The sequence below is a fragment of the Ruditapes philippinarum genome, unplaced genomic scaffold, assembly GCF_026571515.1.
Source record: "Ruditapes philippinarum isolate M1 unplaced genomic scaffold, ASM2657151v2 ctg2237_1_1_1_1, whole genome shotgun sequence".
Classification (NCBI taxonomy): Eukaryota; Metazoa; Mollusca; class Bivalvia; order Venerida; family Veneridae; genus Ruditapes; species Ruditapes philippinarum.
This window is the reverse complement of record NW_026864488.1, coordinates 83,094-102,012: the sequence shown is the minus strand read 5'-3', so window position 1 is coordinate 102,012 and position 18,919 is coordinate 83,094. Positions and strand designations below refer to the sequence as shown.

The following is an 18,919-nucleotide window of genomic DNA, read 5'->3' as shown; positions in this document are numbered from 1 at the left end:
GTAATAAACTATTAGTAATATAATATTTTTATTATGAAAACATTTTATTATTTTGGCTTCATCTTAAAAAAGTACAATATAACAATCAAAAGGAAAAACATTATAGTCACATAAAACGGATATATTTGAAATGTTTAAGGGTCGGTTTGATGACGACAATGGTAAACGCAGACTACTGTTCACGCTCCCTAGAACCGGTTTGCCCATGTTATTAAGTTTACAATGTAGAATCATGTTCCGATGTATTTTTTAGGCAGTGAGCATGAAACTTTCATCGTTCCTCTTCTTTACCGATTCATAAAAAGTTGCGTAATGTCCAAAAATAAAATTATCAGTTCACTTATTATAATATGATGTAACATTATTATAGTTCATGATCTACATTGATTGTTTACAAAAGACAACTAGTATTCATCCTCAACGTCTTGGGCAATCGTTAACAAGTCTTACTTTTCCTGATAATAATAGTTTACATAAAAGAGTACATAAAATAATTTTGATGACATTTCTCAAGTATTGCAACACGATGACAAAGAAGAAACAATTTCTTTTGACGGTTTACGACTTGTATTCCTTGCAATAATTAAGCATAATAAAAGATTTTTTTAAAACAACAAAATCGATGATTTGATATTTCAATAAGATACGAGAATTGATATAAAACTCCTAAGATAGAAAAACATATCTTTCTGTTTCATTGTGATAATATTTCAAATATGAGAAAAAAACTGTTTTGCCAACGGCATAACGGCATATAATAATAATAATGAAATTATCTCTCTGCTTCATTGTGACATCATATCAAAGACTAAAACTGAAAACAATCAAAGTTGTTTTCAGGGTTAAAAATGATTTTGTACTGAATAACTTAATACTTTAATATAATTATAAAGGACTATTCAAGTCTTATTTATATTATAGTTTTTCTAGTCTCAATATAATCATTAATAAAGGTTATTATTGTTACATAAATTGTAACATCAGTTGAAAATCTTTGTATGAAAATTCTAATATATCATCTTTTAAATTAACATTGTGAATAGCGCAAGGCAAAACGTTTCTTGATTTTCTGAGAAAAAAGTTCAAACTTGATTTGTTTTAAAAAAACCTTTCATTGTCTAAAAAAATGTTCCTTTGTTTTGTAAATTAATAAATGTATATTTTACAATCTAACAATATGATTTTACATACCTTCCTAACCAGATAAAATCCCAGTATAATTAATTCACCAGAATATCCAACTAACTAACCAACATTAGCTTATCATCTATGAAAACAAGTTATACACACATATCTCAATATACACTATATACATTGCAATTGAATCACGTCAGACTCTAGAGATGAAGATGAATTTTAATGAGCATCCATATGCAGCTGCCACAAAACCAATGCTATAAACAGATACATAATGCTTCAAAATAATCAAGGAGCATCGCAGTCGGTAGCTATTTCTTGTATCAATGTAAGGTTTTATCACTCTTTTTTTATATTCTACAAATCCAGTCACTCTCTATTTCTAACTCGCACACTCTAGTTCTGTTGCTAGCATCATGGAATTTTATGTAGAATTCACGATTCTCCTAGGTCTGAATAAAGAGATATTCTTATATAATTGTAATCAATAAACAAATACTCTTTATTAAATCCTTGAGTTTAATTTTTCGCTCTGTTAGCATCGTTTATTTGATGCATGAAAGCAAACGAGTTGCCAGAAAAAACACTAAAAATTGTATCCAAATTATGTCACACATTTGTGAATATACACCCTCTATTTAAGCGTTAGCCTCCTTGAATTTTAAATTGTATGCGACCAGTGCATTACAATATAACCGGTAATGTTCGCTATTGATTCATAACTTGAAAATGTTACTAATTAATAAAATATGATGGGTGGTTTTGTCCAGATTACAGCATGGACACGTCCATTGAAGATATTTAGCGTAGTAAGGGTAAAATATCAATTGCACACTCTGACAGAAGTATGATTGATTAAAATTATTAATGATATTGTTCCAATAAGTAAAACATCTAAAACTGTTCGACAGGAGATTACTGTATAACTTATTCTATTGTTTTCCTTTCGAATGGCATTTGTTACGAACTCTCCTATCTAATTATCAATTATATATGTATTTGTAAAACATAATTGAGTTCGTACGTTCTCGGTCGTTTCGCCTGTTTTGCGCATACACAGTTAAATTTTATTTAATTAAACTTAATTTTTAATGAAATTTAATTAACACGTTCATTAAAATGGAACATACTCCAAAATACGTACACTTTAGCTTTTCAATCATTACCGCCAGGTATTTTATATATTATATCAATTTTGTTAATTTGCCCTAAGCATGTAGTACTACATAAGTAATATTAAAAAAAGATTTATAGGAACATATCAAAATTACGTTTACATGTACACAAATGTCATAGCAAGGAGAGGCAATTAGTTTTAAGTCAACGCCCTAGATCACCTTTGGTCACGGATGCCTTCTTAAAGATGTATTTTGTAATAAAACGCAGTCAATTGTAGCGAATATATATGCAGATTTATTGTCTGATGTAAAGTTCTAATTGGAATATAGCATGACATTTCTCTTTATCGTGGTAAAATTGTGACAATATGACCACGAGTTGACACTCTTTAATGCTTCATGTGGCTATTGCATGTTCCGTAAATTCATTAAGGGGGTTTTGTCTTAATTTTGGATGATGTAAATTTGGAAAGCTTCCAAAATGGTTAACAGTCAGTGAATCACTGTTGATTATTTTTTATATTCTGTATATTTTCAATTAGCTCATATTGTAAGGTTTTCCTAGTATAATTTAATATTTTTGTAAATATCAAAGTGCAGCTTGTGTTTAGCATTGCTTATAATTTAAAAATGCACATGACCCTGAAATAATTTCAGGTCAAATTTATCGGAGAATATAAAAAGCCGTAGCTTTAAAAGAATCATTTTCATCTGCAATAATTTCTATTACGTATATGTCTAATTACTTAAAAATATTTTTCCTTAATGTACGTAAAATTACTTGTAGCAAAAATAAATTGTTATGATAAGGGTGTGTCCCTAGTGATATAGAAATATGTTTAGACGTCAGATTTTTTTATGATATTCACATGCAATGAATTTCTAACGGTGTCTTACCTTAGAGCAAAACATGTTAACCTCTAGCAAATCAAAGTAAATGTTTAATGTACAATAACAATACATCACACGCGTTTGTAACATCAGTTTAATATTTTACGACTACTTTGCAAAAAGATGAGATTGTTTATACACTACAGGTTATATATCAAAGTTACTATGGCTTTATGACATAAATTGAAGTATAGATACTTTAAATATCTGTTTTCGAGACATTTCAAGGAAACAAGAAAATAATTAAAGTAAAGGTTCATGACTATGTAAGACGAAAAATTCTTCAACTAAAACGAAAAGTTCTTCAATTCAAACAAATGATATGGTATAGGCCAGGCAGTCATTGGTGTACCGTAATATTACATGACAGAACTAGGAAATGTATAAGGACACCGGAATACTCCCTCATATCAATGTATGCTTACGGTAAATGGAAGTGAACTAATGAAAATAAATTTTGGACATTGAAAGAGTCTTCACTGAAGTGTTTTAGATGCCACATGACAAGAAACCCTTTTTCGAGGGTTTTATAGAAGGTATGGACAAATCACTTGTGTGCAACGTTCAGATCATTCGCTTAGTCCGTTTTATTTTCAGAACATATCTTAAATTGAGGAAAATAATCCCAAATGAAAAATGAAATACGTTTAAACCTTTCACTCAAATTGGGTTTAAATCTAACAAATACAAGTTTTCAAATTAATTCTAAGTATATAATCGTAATAAAATGTGTGTCAGTTTATAATTATATTAAAAGCCTTTTGACTTTTGTTGCGTTCCTTAAATACCACTTTAACTTTATCATGTAATAAAATTGTCAACACTACTCAGTTTCAATGCTTCTTTTATTCATGACATATTAAACTAAAAACAGCACAGCTTTTAGACATTTTCCAAGATCAACAAAGGTGTTTTTTTCTATAAGGACATTTATAACAATTAACAATGTCAAGGGAATGTCAGGTTTATTTAATTAACCCAATTGAGATAATAAAATTCTAGTTCTTTAATTAAAGTAAAAGTTCCTCTCAGTTGCCCGCATCACAATATTTCCCTACGTTTCAACAAATACATGCATACGCATGAATAGTTAAACACATACGTGTCAATGCACTGTAGCACCAATACAAATAAACCAATGTTATACTTTTTTAAACATATAATAAAACAGAAGACAAAGTTGTTGAATACACGCATTTCACCCTTAAATCAATATCGAAAAGATAAATGTTTTTTTTCCATCGAAACAATGTATGATTTAATTTGGATAGCTCTAAAATAATCTGATAAAATAGACATCATTACACAGTTTTTTGTCTAAGTCGTTATAGTAAAAGACAAAATTATGTTTAGTTAATCAAGTATATTTCATTCGAATTTAACATGATTTTATCACCTTCATTGTCCCTTTTTTTCGTTCCGAAGCAATATTATCCAAAATAAATGAATATTTATTAAAAATGTTTCAATATATTTGTTACAATAGCTTTCTTTGATTTTCACACAATGACTTTTTGACATCAACAGTCATAGTTTGTTAAACAAAATGTAAATATCATGCAATGTGTCTAGACTTCAGTTCTTAGTTTTACATAATTCATGCAACTCATTCTCGTTCACCAGTTACATCTTGCAGGGAACACCTGCTCGGTGGAAATAAGATATATATGAACGAATGTGTTCCAAAAATAACCAGTGTATAACTGCCACTGAAAATAACAGCTCTGTTTCTGATATTTCAAAAGCTCAGAACTATATATTACGTGAATCTATTTTAAACTAATTACATTCTTAGTGAAAGTCCTGATGGTTTTAATACTATTGTGAAATTAAACAATATTCCTGCTGCAGACCAGATAGGCGAGTAAAGATTAAGAATTGAAAGTTGTGAAAATATCATGATTTTAAATGTTAAAATGTTTTAATACTTTTAATCCATTATGCAAAGCTTTAGGTATGACAAGCACATTTTGTATACACTTCACACAATAACGTGAATTGTAATCGTCTCTTATCAGTTACAATTACTTTATTTGATCAAATTACAATGCCTTTACTATTAATAACAGATCCAGAAAAAATCCATTTCAAAATTTACCATGACTTCTGGATAGGTGCTTAAGACCAAAGAACGAAGTTTGCATAGTTCAATGTAAGATGTGTGTAAAAGAATATACAAGATATGTAATTAATGTTTATACTTAAAACGTTAAAGTAGACAATATCCTTCATTTATTTACAAAAATGAACAACAACAACAACAAACAAAGATATAAAAAATAGAACAAAAATACAAAAAACCATCAGCACATACATACACGCACACGTACGCACGCACGCACACAACAACAAGACCAGCAACACAATCATCAGCTCATTACTATCATCTTCGTTGGCAATCATTATGGTAAATAATATATATTTGACACATTGACAATTTATTGATTGTTCGTAGAAGTAGACCCTCGTCTTATTTCACAATTAAATGTATATATTTGTTACTACTACTATTTCTTCTACTGTTTCTGCAGCTTTCATGCATCCATTTATTTAGTTATATAGAGGACACAATCATTGCCTGTCTTTATAAAACCTAGCAAATAATTTGATATTATCAATTGTAGACAATCATTATGGTTCAGTCTGCAACAATACACAGCTTATTAGCACCCGAACTTTTTATTTACTAACGTAATTAGAAATCACAAGAGGCAGGCAGCAATTGGAGATTTTTTATCCAGGCCAGGTGATGAATCTTACACAAATACGTAGGTATGAATAGTTGTAATAACTTATTGAAAACAAAATCAATCATTTTGACGTTTATTTGATAAATAATGCTTTAAATATAAACCTTTTTCTTCTTCTAACCTAACACTGAATGAAATATGAATATAAAATTTCAGATAAAAAATCGAGCTGTACTCCTTGATTTCTTACATACAAATGAATAGTCCGATTTTGCTAAGATCATATCTTTTGACAAATTTTTTGTTGTTGAACTTTTACATTTTCCTTTAAATCGCTAATTTAAATATTTAAGCCGTTTTGTTCACGAGGAGTGTAATTCAATTCTACAATAATTGTTATTTAATTCAATGCACAAAAAGTTCCTGCAATCATATTTAAAGTTTCATGGAAAATAAAGATAAATAAATATTATATATATCACCATTACACCAAACTGATATTTATGCGATATTTATTTACACGTGTGTAACATTTTAATTTTGTCCCTAAAATTGTATTTAAATATTTTAGGCGAAAATCATAAAATAAACATTTGAAACCAGATAACATAAAATGACATTGTACATCGTCTGCTTATTCAAAAGTCTTATAAATAAGGCATTCTCCACTCGAGCAAACTAATTGTCTGCTTAAAGTTACTAACGGGAGCATTAACAGAGAAACTGGTCCTATTAAACACACACAAAAATAAATAAAAAATAGTCGGCTTGATATATTGTATGAGCAAATTCACTGTAATTGAAAAAAAGTATTATTATTACTTTTCAATGTAAACCGGAAGTGAAAATAATGAAACCCTTTTTCTGCAAATAAATATTTTACGTTCCTTTACATATGACTATGTACATATAGATGTATATAACATTTTGAGGCATACTTTGAGTAATTGAGTTACATGTATGTAATTTTTCTAGTTAATTCAATTCTTCAATTATGGCAAATTAATCAAAATTGTCCAAGTAAATTTAATGTAATGTGTAAATGTAAATTTTATATCAATAGCATACCTTTGAATTGAGCACCTTTCAAATAAGAATTTAATTCCAACCAAAATGTCAGTCCAATAAAATATACAAACGTCAGCTTGCTATTAAATTAACACTATATTTAAATGTAGTGTAACACAACCCATTGCGTAAGTCATCATCTTAACATACGAGAAAACATAATATGATCCTTTACGTTTAAGCAGCTGCAACAATCACCTGTGCAGTAATAAACGATATAAATAGATACTTCATATCCCAAAATAAGCACAGAGCGTCTCAGTCGGCAATTGTATTAAAGAATCGTTCCGGTGAACATATTCCAATATCTGTTTCTATGTTTCTCTCTCTCTCTGCGATTCCTCTCCTCTCTTCTCTCATAATGCAGTTTTTTTATTTGCATAAGGTCTAAAACGCTACAAATCCTGACGGTTGTACGTAGGGGAAATAAATATATTTTACACTCAACCGACGACACATTTGTTTACACTATAAAGATTAAAAGATAGTAGTTACATCTTTAAAGTCGCATTTTTCCACGTACAACATGTACAATGTCATTTTTTTAAATTTTTTTTGTTCGTAAAGTCATATCTGCTTTTGAGCTTTACTGCATATAGGAGTTAGAAAAAATAGAAGTTTCGATTTTATACTGAAATACGGGCCATGTTAGAACTAAAAATTATAAATGAATGTCATTTATGTTTCAAGTAAATGTGTACATTGTAACATATAAACAATTGCCATTATATGACTAAGGCGCATCCACAGTTACACATGACCGAATATGTTTTATTAGTCGCCGGTAGAAACCGGCGACTATATTTGTAATAGTTTAATATTATACCTATGGTAGGAGAAGCCCTTAAAATCTGAAAATAAAAGCATATCAAACATTGAACAGTTAAAGACAACAATTATTTTTCAGTAATCACAAAAAATCAAACATATGATAACTTTGCTCAGTGGAATGAAATATGCACATATTGACGTCTTAAAAAGCAACATTACAATTTTCATAAAATGAATCAATAACGTATCCCCAAGGATCAGTCATTGAATATTGGAGATACTTTTACTTTTTTCTGTGTGTCAAGCATTGCTATTTTATAATATATAAATCATGAATGATATTTGAAATAGCACTTTAGAATTATTTGGTTGTTTATTTTTTATGAGACCTTTTATATTACATTATTTTATCTAATTATAAACAAATGCTCCCTGGTCTTTCTTAAGAATCACGTGACTACATGTTTATATATGTTGTATATCGTTATAAAATCTATTAATAGCTACAGATTGCTGATAAGACGGGTAACTTGTTAATGGTGGTAACTGATAAGATGTAAATCATTGTAATTTTGTACAGATAATTACATAAGTTATTTTTCATTAATCAAGTTCATACTTTATATCATTAGAGAAACCTGTTTACATTAAAAATACATTTTCAAAACCTTTTCCTTTCTTCTTGTTAAAGGGTTTAACTTGGCCCTTTCTGTCAAACATTCGACAAGAAAGTTCAATTGTTTAGTTTAGGTTGAACATCCCAAAATAATGTTATGCTTAAGAGGCACATTATTGAAATATATAATGGTAATCGTTGATTTCGGTATATTCCGTCGGTTTCCGTCACGCAGGTTTCCAAACGGTATGACGTCAGGGGTCCGGAATCGTATTAGATACATAGAAAAAAATAATAAACTATCTTTGTGTTGATAGTTTATCGCACTGAAAGGCAACTAAACGTTAATTTTATATATCGTATGTAACGATTGGAATACGTGTATTGATTTCAACTAAATTATATATTTTTTCTATAGCACATTATAATGATGTACAACACTTTTACAATAAAATTGTATTGTTTCATGTAATAATTAAACATATATATTTTCATCGTCACTTTGCAAATATTCGATGATCGGTAATTATTTGTCGGTAATTATCTGAATCTGAACTAGTAACCTATACGGATTTCAATGTATGGTACAACAGTATATGTATAAAGTAAAATAACAAGAAGAATTACCAGCATAGCACTTGCCTTACAAGCCTCAGTGGCAAACATTACTCAACTCATTGTTCCTCTTATTTTTATACTTGAACCATTAAACTTATATTTTCTTATATTTATGATAATACAATCATTTTTCTATCCGGCGACTTGATGCTTTAGCATCAAAATCTCTACTTGTTGGTATTGTAACTGTTATTAAGACAGAAGAAATGAAAACTTAGATACCATAAAGATTTAAAATGTATTCTCAGAAAGAAGCTAAACGTTTGAAGGGTTTTATACATAAATAAGTCATTTATAAAATGTTAAAGGTATGGATACAACTGATTTATAAATTTCTCAGTAAAAGACATGTTTAATTTTGTCAATTAGGTTTTATTTTATAATTCCTAAACCAGCTGCTTCCTAATATCAATGTTTGTGAACTTATACTGAGTATTTATAGAACATTATCAAAAACATTTCCATTAATAACCTTCCTTAATATTATTATCTTTATTAAATGACAAGTGTTTATCTGTCTAATTAATAAGCAGGAAATTTTATGTCGTTCGTTTAAAAATTGAGGAGCTGAGGGTAACCATTGTTATTGTTATAATTGATTTTTTAATGCACACAAACTTCTGTTCTTGTAATTTTTTATTCAAATAATTCTTGAAAACGTGTCTCGATGTGTGTTATTTTTGTGTCATTAAATATCACATTACAGTTCGTCATATTTTGTTTCCTTTAAACGCTTACAAGAATAAGTTGTAACATGCATTTGATGATATAAATATAAACATATCATTTCAAAACATTTTTATTTTTTGAATAGCCTTGTTCCCAGATGAAAGCTAATTTAAAATCGTTTCATTCAAATTACAATTTGTAATAAATAATTCATTTTATACGGTTACAATATAAATTTATAACATGCATTTAATGCCAATCTCATTTCAATTCATGTTGGGTATCGCCTTGTTTCCCAAAAGAAAATAAAATATGCCAACTTTTCATTTTTATCAATGCAATCATACTCATAATCATTCAGTACAAAGAAAGAAATAATAGTATCATGAAACATTTGAATAAATACATTAGCAACAGATTATCAATGTGTGGCAGATTTACAAAAGATACATTTTCAAAACGATGATTATGAGACCCTAGAAATGATCACTTTTGTTTATATTAACTAAGGTACATCTTAAGTACAATTTAACAGCAAATGATGTTATTTACATTTAAAACAGATATCTTATGAAACATTCAATTTTCTAATCTTAAAATAGAAAGGGAAATATTCTATTTAATTACCTGTATTAATCATTTTATGCATTGTCATGCCGATAACGTGAACATAAATAGAAACTGTATTTAAGCATCCAATAAATTTCAAACATGTTATGAATCAAAATATATATCCATGAACTCAAAGTTCTAGAAATTATACCTTATATTAAAGTCATGAATCATTTGCTTTTAATTCGAAAGTTCGACGTGTGGGCAATAATGAATAACGTAGAAGAAAACATTGTTTTACAAAACGTTAATTTGAAACAAAAAAAGAAAAAAAAAGAAAAAAAGATAATGTGATATAAGTTCAAGATAAATATATTTCATATGATACGAAAAACAAGATTAATGTGACAACGTCTACTTCCGGTAATCGCATAAAAGTACAAGCTCCAAAGATTCGATGACCGGAAGAAGCAGGTGCTTGTAATTGCAAAAGATGGTGACCAATAAATTACAAAGGCTTGCAAAGCATGGTGTTCTTATTTCGATCATCCACTATGTTACTGGAAATACTAAAAAGATAACTCTTTGAAATGTTTATACTAAACAAGTAATATAGTGTTTACAATGATGCAGAAACCGATGCAAAGTCTAAACTTTCGTAGTGTTTTAATGCTTCAATCAAAACTGCGATTACAAAGATCAAAAGGCATTATCAGATTAACATTGGCCATTAATTACCATAAATATCTAAAGAGGATTCTTTTGATCAGTTTCAGCAAAATGATCGTCATCAGCATCAGGTTTCAATAATTATTTGGATTCATGATAATATTACCGTGACGTAACAGGTCTTTATGATTAATGTTTCAAAGATGCATTTGCCGACAGCATAATTATATTTTCAGACTTTTATGGATTAAAACGAAAAACATGTAGTACCTATTATACCTATTAATTACCTAATAAACATTGGGTTTGGCTACAATAAAATGATCATAATAGTATATCAATTAGTTACACGACGTCATAGCTGTTATATATATATTGTCTGAAAATTGTAAGATTATTTTTTATATCATCATGCACATACAAATTTAGTAGGGAATACTATATTAAGTTTATACAGTTACAGTATACTAAAATATGATTTATAATTTTCTCAAAATAAATATTTTTATTCTTTTCATGTACGTTTTGTGGCAATGTACTGTACCTTTGGTAATGTACCTTTGGTAATGTACCTTTGTCATATTCTATTAAAAAGAAACCGATAAACAACTACAAATCTCTTTTGAACTGTTGAAGTCTATGCAAGTAATTTAAGAAATCGTCTCAAATTTTCTATTAAATTGGATACGATATTATAGCAATTGGCATATGTTATATGTTATGCAATACCGGGTGATGCACGCATCAAAATTGATAAGTAAAAGGCTTTTAAAGATATTTTGCTGCAATGCATAAAGTGCACTATAGAGATTTAAATAGTACTGTTCGGAGCAATGGTATTTGTATTCGTGACTATGGATGTAATACATTTGTATCAATTTAAACAAATGGTTTGATCTTTGTTTCACTGGCAACTTGCATGACATGGCTCGTTATCAAATTCATTTGTATGTTGTTGTTTCATGTGTTAATGTTCAACTTCCGGTCAACAAATCACAGTAACTTTGAAACATCTATGTCGAGATGAATTTCGGAAAAATCCAAAGTAAAAGTATTATTAATACATCTATGTCGAGATGAAATTCGGAAAAATCCATAGTAAAACGTTATCAATACAAAGAATGAATTATATTCGGAAAAGATTCTAAAAAATGGCCGTAATATTAGACAAATGTTTTCTGACAGATTCAACCTTTTTAAACATAATCAACATTATTTTATTTTCTTGAAAATTATCTAGTTGATACTGTTTAGCATAATCAAAAATAAAACAGTTTCTGTTGTGACTGGACTATTATTGTAAAACCTTGCTGCTCTTTCGAGCTATTGTTTCAAGAACATTTGTTAAATATTGAGCTCCAACCGGTTTTTATTGCAGACATTTTCATTTTCTATTTTCATTCATTGACAAGAAGCAATAATTTTTCCTAATAATATATAATATAGTTTTCATAACTTTCAATCGATTTTTTCGAAATCGATTTCTTCGATGCTAGAACTATTACATCTATTCATGATCATACTTTTACATAAAGTAAAGTTCTAAATTAAATGAATTATTGAATTGGTTATAAAAGCGTTATTGATTTTTATTCAAATTCACAATTTCAGTGTAATATGTCTTATATGTTCGAATAAAAATATCATAAAATAAACTTGTTATAAAAATGCTCATCAAATTGTAACATTCGACCATTACTATTCCATTATAACAAATACTGCATAATTCTTCTTTCTAGGGATATTATATCGAAAACTTGTAACTATTCCTCGAAGATCCGGATACAATATTAACATTGTTTATTTATAAAACATTATGTGGGCATTGATTCTGGCAATAATCTCTTTTGTAAACAATCCCTGGTGACTTCCAGTAATGAGCGTCCAAAACGTCCATAGGAGTGCTTAAATCAAGTGAACATTGTCTGTTTTCATAACAAGCTACAACAATGAGTTATTTTCATAATTTGACAATATTCTTGATTTATGGATCAATACATGATAACAGCTACTACTGCTTTATTATTTGCTAATACTTGACCCTTTATAGCAGTACAAATAAAAGCCGTGTGACATGATGTTTAATGCGGTAATGTTTGAATGAAACTCTTTGAATGACAGTTGTGATTTTTCAAAACTGCACTTTGGCAGCTGTAAACCGATAAGAATATGCAAATTAGATAAAAAGTTTATTGTGCGATGTATCCGTAGATAATTTACTTTATATCTTGATACAATTGATTATTTTTAATAACATGCGTCTACTTTGAGAAAAGAAATCAAAGATTGCGGCGTTTTCCTATCAAAAGTAGCACCATTTAAACTAAGATACTGTCAAAAAAGATGATATATTAGATAATTATGCTTTATTTACATCTGCATGCCTACGAAACTGCGATTCTACCTTATAAAAAAGAAGTAAATTGTTGAATATGTAATCAAAACATATTAAATATGTTTAAATACTGCGTGTCGCCTTAAATGCAGAAGTTCTGCGTAAAGTTGCAACATGCTTTTCATATTAGGAGCGTTTAAGGCCAAATTGTCTTAGAAACGAATACATTTTTACTTCACTAGAAAAGGTAAACATGAATTTTATAATTTTTAAGTAATGGTTTTAGAGAATTTTATACGCTTATTACCTCAAGAAAGAAGCAATAAATGTGAGAAAGTTTGTCATAAAAGTAGCAAAATATAAACAAAGTAGTATTTTGACTTCCATACAAAATACTATTTCATTATAACTGTACGTATTGCCAAACAAAAGCAACAGATGGAAAAGATGGTTCACATAATTTGCCAACTTTATGGATACTATAAGAGTACACAAAAATTAAAAGGCTTATGATTAAGAAAACGATTAAAGGTATTTTGACGCATAATGAACCTTTAAATGATATTAAACTATTGAAAAAACAATCATTGAGAATAGAGATTTATAATACTATAATGTTAGCCTAAAATCTCTAGTAAATTGCACCAAAAATCGGCATAAGGTCTGAATATTGCCTGTTGTTTATCTATTTTTATGTTTTGAATAGATTACCAAGTCATCAAACACGTCTCCAATGAATGCATTGTCACTTTTATCTTAGAACAAACCTTTGTCGCAGAAACAACATATGCTTTATTGCGTAAAATGTTATTAAAAAATCACTAAACATATTGGTATTCCATACTTATAAGTTTATAGAAAATAAAGTAAGTAAAAGACATAATAATCTTTGTTGCATAACAAATGTTGTTAAATAAAAGTCAAAGTTAGACATAATCTAGGGAAAGCCGATAGAAGGCTAGTGATTACGTTGTAGTTTAATACTATTATTCAATTTATAAGAGATTGTACAAAAGGTATTTGGGTCAACGGAACGAAAACAAACTGTAGTAAGCTGTCATAATGCGTAAAAATAATACAAACTCAAAGTAATAGCAAACATTATGATTTAGAGCGAGTGTGAAAAGAGAAAATATTGCCCTTACATAAAAAGAAAAAAATGCAATATTAATTATATATGTATGCATTAAAGAAAGTTTAATAAATACGATGACTTAATGATGTAAAATATCATATAAATTTCATTGGCTGCTTTCGGTATAATAAGTAACAATGGTTTACATTTTCATAACAATATTTTACAACAACAAATTAAAGGTTGAATCGAAAGTCTAAACCAAAGTTATCACCATAAGACACCTGTTCATAACCGCCTTCCTTTTCCTTTTTAAACATGTGTCTGTATATATAAAAATAAGATACATCTGTTCACACATAAATGACGTTTTTCAAAGAGTCAGTTTCTGTGGCAACAAATATATAAAGATATCAATATTTCTTGATATCAAAAATTTTGTAAAAGATTTTGCATTTAATTTAATGAATTTGGTCTGATTTTATTTTTTTTTTAAATTTCGTTTAAAAAAGTAAAATCCTATTATTTTATATAAAATTTTGCAAATAATTATGATATTAAATAATGAGCTTATTTCATTATTGATTGTATATGAATTAATAGCCGATGTTTCCTGTCAAATGTCTTTCATCCAACATTGCTGTTCTCGATTTTTGTTATTTTAATCAAAGTTTAAAGTCCAGATTTTATTCCTTTCTTATTTGTATAGACTTTATCTGTTTATGACGACTTCTATTACTTCGACATGACATGTCAAAACAACATTACTAAACGGAAAATAGTTTCTTTATTTATGCACATGCTTTGCAAACTGCTTATCCATTACTTGTATAAATAAATGTAAATATCTGCAAACATTGCTTAGAATTCTCGTTAGTATAAGAAAACATTAGAAACGTTTGGTACGAATATTGTGCATTAAATAAATATTATTTTTCGTGTCAGTGGAGGAAACAGTTATATATACAAACTCTGCTGAAGGCATTAACGTTTATATAAAGATATTCAGTGTATTAGTGTATTTTTGAGTATCAATTAATTGAGTTGTTTCAAGGGTAAACTATATGTACACCGACTTTAACATATCTTAGGCAATATCTAGGCTATCGATTCATCTTTTCTGAATAACTAACCAGGCAGAAATTCGTCACGACAAAGGATCGGAATCAGGGACACCTGAATAACAAGGCAAATTATCTCCATATTGAGGTTAGCAGGCGAAACTGATCTGATCAACATATACGTACCAGAAAACATTTTAAGACGTAAAAGGCGCATTTGTTAAAGGTTAATATTGATTAAAACTAAATGGCGCTCAATCTTGCACATCTTTGAATAACATTTTACTGTTATATAAAAATCTGGAGAAAAGGTGATTCCTCGGAAGCAAGGTGCATGGGCAATGGTGATTTTACTTTCAACCTTAGGTAAAGCCAAACATAATTCTGCGATTAATGGATAAAAGAATAATTATTCAAATATTCGCCGAATTTTGTATCCACAATATAGGTAAAATTACCTTAGAATATGTACAATTATGGAAATGAGCTAAAACATACAGACAATTAAAGTGTTGACTTTCAGCTTTAAAATCATGCATAATCATCTAAGTTGCATTCTCATTTCTAAATATAGAATCGTCATTATGAAATGCAGATTAAATATGTCTGTATTTCTTTCTCTCGCTCAAAGATTATCAGCTTATAAATTACTTATCATGTCATGCTAATGCCAACTTTAGTTGTTCGGAGTGTCACGAAAAAGCCGCATATTGTTATTCAGAAGAAAGAACGAGTATTGACATGCTATGTTTCAACATGAAATTTACATAAAATAAGGGCTCTAAATTCGAACTAGTTTTCAATATTCCTTCCTATATAAATAATATCTGTTTCTATAGGTCTACCATATAAAATTATTCTGCTAGTCCAGTAGAACGTCACCTTGAAAGTTTACCTATTGTAATAAACACTTTGCTAATACAAGTTAATACCTATGCTACGTACGTTAGTCCTGACCCCATAAAAACAAAGTATGAAAGTGTTAATGAGTAATAATATTCAACTTTAAATGCCAGTTCCAACTAGTTTTAAAGTATCAGGATGTATCTTGATTGAGCTAATTTATATAATGAAGACAAGACAGACGTGGAAATCTCTTGCATAAGACATCTTTATTTGCTGTAAACGTGACTGTCAACATACAGATGAAATTCTTCAAACTTCAATGTCAAGGTTTTGATTTATATTTTTTATATAGGTTTCTTTATAAATAATCAACGTGTTTGTCGATACTAACTGGGCTTCACTGACGTTTTTTTTAACATGAAGGAACTTGGAATATTTGTCAGAGAAGTTTAAATTGCTTACCATTGGTTGAAGGTCTGAACCAGTAAGTAGCGTTCAAAAACTTAAGATACTTTGCTGACTCGAAATTAAAAAGCAATTTACGCGTTGAAGTCATATCAGACTATGAATCGAACAGGAACTGATTTAAAAGAGCACCAAATGACATATCTACTAATTTAGAAATTTATGTTTTAATTAAGATGTAAAGATTTTATAATTATGATTAACTGCAAAATTGCTTTTGTTTATTAAACAAAAAAGAATGCCATGGTTTTCAGGGAACATTATTTAAAAAGCAATAAAAGCAAAAGTTACTGACAAAATAAAACAACACAGATTGTAAAAATTGTATTCAAAATATAATTATATAAAAGAAATATGTATTGTGACAATTTAATCAATAAACAGTTGAGATTTCTCAAAGACTTTAACCTATTAAACTTTTGCTTTACAAGTTCTTGTTGCATTTAGTGTCAAATGACGCAATTCTCACTCTCTACAAGTTGATTTAAGTCATAATTCTTTTCAAACTTAAAAGCTTTTATGAATTAAAATGAAAAGCAGCTTCACAAAAGCATCAAAATACCATAACACATTGTAGAATGATTTTCAAAGCACACCTTTTAAATCTCTGTGTGCGTGTTAAACTTAAACAATGGTATTTTAAAAGATTGTTAAACAGTGAAACAGAAATACGACACTACTTGGTTTAGCTTGAAAACCTTTGTACTAGATCTGAATAGAAAACGTTATAAATTGATGAATTGAGTCCTTCTCGGTAAGAATAGGGGCATAACTCTGTAGAAAGGTAACTCAGAGTTACGAGACCTATGTCCATCATGATGGATAATCACAGAGAACAAGTTTAAACCAATTCCCTTTAGTAATTTTGGAGATACAATGCATGAAATTACTAAACCAATGTGTTATGACAATGCCGACGCTTGGTGAGTAGAAAATCTCTCCCTATTTTTCAAATAATCGAGCTAAAATGAGCCAAAAAACAATCAATGTTTCATTATAACAAACGACTTTAACCTTTAAGTTACCATTTAGCTTGTTTTCTCGTTTGAATATGATAACAATGTTGGTTTTGTTAGTTTTTGTGTATTATTTTTTTTTATCTGGGACAAAAAACTGTGTATTTATGTTTCACATAAACAACCGTGAAAATAATAAAATTTAGATTTAAAACATGCGAATTTATCCTACAAGGATGTTTTGTCAATGTTTGCTAGTATAAGATACATTTAAGTCATACCATTAATGGGTCTGAATGTTTTCTTAATCATAATAAACACTAGTACAAGAAGCAATATTTGATGACATTCACTGTATTTTATCACAGAAAGAGTGTAATTAAATCGTTGAAGAAGCCGGAAGTTTTCAGGTTTTGATTAATACGTTTTTTTCTCTACAGAGACGATCATGTTTATTACTACAGTATAACTGTTTATTCTAATTAATATAAAAACAAAATTACAGGAAGTCGATGGCAAGCTCTCTTTTCTTAACTACTATTTTTTATATAAATATACAATTAAGAAACTAATGAATTATATAGAAACGTGTTAATTTAAAAGTTCCTGGTGCGGTAAAATTAACCATCTTGTAGTTTTGTCATCTTAGTATGTAATTTCAAGTGTTTTTTTGAGATTAATATTTAATACCGGTACAAAACAGTGGAAAATCAACACTTTAATTATTGGCGACTTGACGCTGTCTAGATTAAAAATAAAACGAAACAAAACCCCGCACTAACAAAACGGTTAATGCAAGCGGACTTTATTCCTTTGTATGAAATACTAAATACGCGTATAAGATTCAAATATTCGATGTTTTATCATTATGTGTCAGAAATATGGGGCTGTATAAATTACTCTTCATGGACATTTATATACAGATTAATCGTTGTAGCTCTCATACAATATTAAACATCGCGAAATATATCATACCAACGGGTTTTCTTTCAGTCAAAAAATGTTTTTGTTTATAGATAAAACATTTCATAAAGTATTACTAACAATTTTGACATCATTATGTCATGACAATAAACAGAACAAGTAATGCAAGTTTTCCATTATAAACAGATTTTACATATCTCTTACAATATCAAAATCCATTTATTTCTAAATTAACCCATACTTATGGCAAAAAACCGATACATTTCATATAATAACCTTCTGCAAAATCCAACTAAAACTAACTAAAATAATTACATTTTAATTCAACACTTATAGCAAAACTCATTCATATGATGCAATAATTTACCGATTTATCTAACAAAAACTAAAATAATTACCACATTTAATTCAAGTTCAATTTGAAAATATAAATGAGAATAAATGGTTTTGCTGAGGAG

General features: G+C 28.6%; 1 protein-coding gene across 5 annotated transcripts in view; it reads right to left on the bottom strand.

Moving 5' to 3' along the window:
- Nucleotides 1–18,919, bottom strand: part of LOC132725779 (soluble guanylate cyclase 88E-like) — a 74,997-nt gene that overhangs the window by 19,491 nt on the left and 36,587 nt on the right. The window contains exon 1 of one of the 5 annotated variants that reach the window (XM_060710959.1): nucleotides 6,905–7,110. The exons of 3 other annotated variants lie outside the window; for them this stretch is intronic. The gene's annotated coding sequence lies outside the window, so the exon portion shown is untranslated. Of the gene's footprint in view, nucleotides 1–1,191; nucleotides 1,346–6,904; nucleotides 7,111–18,919 lie in introns of those variants that run through there. One more of the 5 variants, XM_060710960.1, reaches the window with a different exon arrangement.